The 4430-nt window shown below is 40.6% G+C and overlaps 1 long non-coding RNA gene across 1 annotated transcript; it reads right to left on the minus strand.

The window, feature by feature from the left end:
• Positions 1-298: 298 nt before the first annotated feature.
• Positions 299-2988, minus strand: LOC116033037. The gene is made up of 3 exons (XR_004100822.1): positions 2289-2988; positions 2007-2079; positions 299-485 (listed from the first exon to the last, which is right to left on the minus strand). It is a non-coding gene; the product is annotated as an uncharacterized LOC116033037 (long non-coding RNA).
• Between the last annotated feature and the right edge of the window lie 1442 nt (positions 2989-4430).

Genomic DNA, 4430 nt, shown 5'->3' on the forward strand with positions numbered 1-4430 from the left:
CGACAATAGGTTTTGAATTTCATTTTCCCTCCAACAGATCTGAAATTCCACCTATAAATACCCTTGTCCCATCTCACTTTGACAGGGTTGAAAAACGCGAAATACTGTCTAGCAAGAGAAAAACTTTCAGTGTGATAAGTGTGACACCCCAACTTTTCACAAGCCGAGATAGCTAAACTTTAACATAAAAGCTGCCTATCTCAACTATCAAACATACATAGCGGAAGCGATTTATAACCTAAGGGGTATCATGCCACATCTAGGTAAGAAAACACAGCCTAGATGCACAGGCTAAACATAAACTGAACCAACTGAATAGATATAATCCTCAAGTAATGTCAAAACATCTGAAATCTAATCAAGAGTACATATAGTCTCATCATTGGCACACAGGCCCAAACATAAAGTCTAAAACAACATAACTATGTCTAAGCTGCCTCATAAGGATAAGCTCTAACGCGCTCTCGCTTAGACTTATCGCATACCTGGAAAACATACAAGAAACCATCAGCAAAAGACTGCTAAGCAACCACCATTCACACCCGCAAGGAAGTATAGATATATATAAGTTTGTAAATAGGTTTACACACCCATATAGAATATATATACACCAACAAACTGTTCTTTAGTTAAAATCGGATACTCAACAATGATAGACTGAAAGAATCATAAACCAAGACTCCTCCAAATGAAATCAATATTCAATAACGAATGTATAAGACAACAAGTCCGTAAACAAGATACCAATTGAATCATAACTCCAATAGAAGGATCACAAAGGAACCAACCAAACCACAACATAACGAGGAACAACAAGGTATCAACTGAGATACCACTTAACCGAATAATTGCAAAGGAAACTAACGAATACACAATACCAAGGAATAACTCCCAATTCCAACTTCCAAACCACCATACCATCCATCATACCAAACACCCAACCACAGTTAGTCCACAGGGGTAAGAACCCAATCACAGGGACCGAAGTCCAATCACAGGGACCAAAGTCCAATCACAGGGACCAAAGTCCAATCACAGGGGCAAGAGCCCAATCACAGGGACCGAAGTCCAATCACAGGGGTATAAACCCAATCACAGGGACCGGAGTCCAATCACAGAGGCAAAAGCCCAATCACAGGGGTTACAACCCAATCACAGGGACCAAAGTCCAATAACAGGGGTAACAACCCAATCACAGGGACCAAAGTCCAGCATAATCAATAATACCACAGTTAGTTCACCCATCAACCACCAAAAGATACTCAATGATCCACCACTCCATACTCATACTCAACTCAGCCCAAGAACCATCACTCAGAGTGCTCATCTCAGATATGAACACAAATCAACTCCCAGATAATATAATCAAGGATTCAACCAACCAAATAATAGACTCATATAATGGACTAAGAGGTATGAATAAATACTCCAGGATCATGGTAAAATATCCAATAGAATACTCCTACAAAATCCAGAACAAAAGAGGAAATGAACAAACATCAGATCACAAACACTCACTGGAATCAGAATTCCAGGAGAACTAGCGGAACTCCTAGACGGAGCACTGCCCTCCGCCACACACCTCCGTAAGAAGGACACGGATCCCCTCAACGGATCACTCACCTCCCCCAACCACTACCGCCTTACTCTTGCGGAAGACTCTAGCGGGTTACATTATGCCGCTAGGGTGCACCGCAAGAGCAAATCCAACGCACAGAATCAGACTTAGACAGTATACGAAATACTCACTCCCAGAATACAACAATATGATCATATTACATCAATTACATCTCCCAGAGGCCAAACAAACATGGAATCCAAACCAACAAATGCTCATAAACATCAATAGACAAAGGATCAAGAACACAAGTTCATGAATCCATCAAACACAAATTCCATAGTCAAGAACAAGGCTAATATTCAAGAAATTTCAGGATTCCAACACACCAAATAATATCATATAGATTGAGAGTGTAAAAATAGATTTTGATGGACATAGTGGTTACCTCTTGAAGCGTACTAATCCAAAGCAACACCAACTCTAAGCTCGGTTTGTATGCTAGGTCCATAATCGTGAACCTGAAGATTAATCCAACTCTAATATGATCACTATGATCACTAACTACTACCAAAATAAGGATGTCGATATTCCTAATCCTATTTAGGAGCTTCAAATACTAATCTATATGTAAGCTATAATTCTATAACTAACACTAAAACCATAAGCTTAATGACAACCATAATATTACCTTAATAATAAAAAGCTAATAATACTAAGTACTAATTACCTGCTAAGACCAGAATAATGCGAATGCATGTGAATCTCCAAGTCACGCCACCGCCAACATAGTCGCCTACTACCATTTATATGAACTGCCCACCATTGCTGATGGAAGGGAGGAAGAGAGGAAGTATGCCGCTGCTGGTCTACCGCCGCGAAGCCACCGGGAGCAGGGGAGAGAAGACGTCGAGATGCTGCTCACGCCATCCGAGCTTCGCCGTTGAGCCACCGGAAGCAGAGGAGCCCAACCCATGCTGCTGCTGCCACCTTTACGCTGTAACAGAGAAGGGTGCACCGCCGAAGCCACCCGCTGCTCCGCACCGCCCAGCCACCCCCGCCACGCACTACGCACTACCAAGAACAAAGACGAGGGGAGGGGGAACTTTCCCGGTGAACCAGCTACCATCGCTGCCCTGTTTCGTGCCATAAAGAACAACGGAGAGGTTGATGCCGCTGGTCTGCTATTGGGGAGCTGCTATGCCGAAGCCATCGCACACCGATTGCCGTTGGCGGGGAGAGGGTACCACTACTGCCTAGCTTGCTATGAATGCAGGCGGGGGAGATAAGGGAAGATGGTGATGGTTTTGAAGAAGGGGATGGTGACACTGGAGTCCATTGTTGAAGCTGCCAAGACCTCCATTATTGTTGGTAGACAAAAACGAAAGAGACGAGAGAGAGGGAGATGAGAGGCAGCGGTGAGGAACAGGGGAGTCACTTGGCTGCTGATCAATTATACTATTTAGGGTAGGTTTCCTCTTTTGGGTTTGGGCTAGATATTTTAGGAAAGGCTATATAGTTTGGACTAAATTAGTTGGGTCAAGACTATTTATTCCATACTTTAGTTTAAAATAATTCCTTGGGTCCATAGCCCATAATAAAATTATATACTATAAAATATATATCTATATAGGTATATTGGGCTAAGAACATTTTGTAGTAACATAATAATAATAGGTAGTCCAAAAATACATTATTCCAAGCCCAAAATGAAATGATTATACTTATAATTATTTTAGTAAGAAAATAACCCCTCATTTATTTCTAAAATAGTAGTAGGAAAATACGGGGTGTTACACTCTACCCCCTTAAAAGGAGCTTCGTCCCCGAAGCTCAGAAAATCGTTTTGGGGACAGAGAGTTAAAAACTAGTACGATGGTACATATAGAGAAAATATTATATATCATATAAGCTCGGTTTTGAAAATTTTGACCCAACGGAAAGAGAAAAGGAGAGGTTTAAGGTTCAGGGTTCAAGGACAACGTCAGTTAAGAACAGAATCAAGAGTTATCAAAGTCACAACTTAGGAAAGAAGGTTGTCACCTTGCACAAGATATTTTCAAGAAGCACACAATAACAACGTTCGAGAGAATGGAAATAACTTCTCAATAAAAGGGGATGTCAAGTTCTTTTAAGCTAAAGAGGAGAACTCGGCTTCGAAAGAAAATAAGAACAAGGTTCGAAGAGGACAAAAGTATTTCTCAGTCTGAGGAAATATCAAGTTCTTTAAAGAAAGGAAAAGAAATGAAAAGAACTTGGCTTGAGGAAAGAAAGGGCGAGATTGAAAACACAGGAAGAGTTTTTCCAACGATAGGGTATTTAGCTTATTCAAGGAAAAAAAGAAATCAGGTTCCAAGAGGAGTTAAGAACGAGATTTTGAAAGACAGAGATGATTTTTCAATGATAGGGTATGCCATTCTCCAAAGGAAAGAAAGAAATTCAATCTTGAAAGGAGATAAGAATGAGACTTAAAATAACCTGAAGGGATGTCTCAGCGAAAGGATATACAATTTCCAAGGGGATGAGAGAAATTCGATTTCAAGGGACGATAGCAATGAGGTCTAGAAAGATAGAAAGGATTCTTTAACGATATGGTATGCACTTCCTCAAAGGAAAAGAGAAGTTCAGTTTCAAGCGAAGATGAGAAAGAGATTTAGAATAGGTAGAAGGGGTGTTTCAACAAGAAGGCATTTAGAGTTTCAAGAAACATAAAAGAATTTGGTTTCCAAAAGGCAACTAATCACAAGAATTTCAAGTTGGAGAATCATCACAACCTTTCAACCATCTCTACAAGTGAAGTAGAAAGAGGCGGAGTAAACTTGGAAGAAGTTGAAAAACCTATAACAACAAGGCTGTCGGGCATAGTGATGAA

Source organism: Ipomoea triloba, chromosome 10 (genome assembly GCF_003576645.1).
Source record: "Ipomoea triloba cultivar NCNSP0323 chromosome 10, ASM357664v1".
Taxonomy (NCBI): Eukaryota; Viridiplantae; Streptophyta; class Magnoliopsida; order Solanales; family Convolvulaceae; genus Ipomoea; species Ipomoea triloba.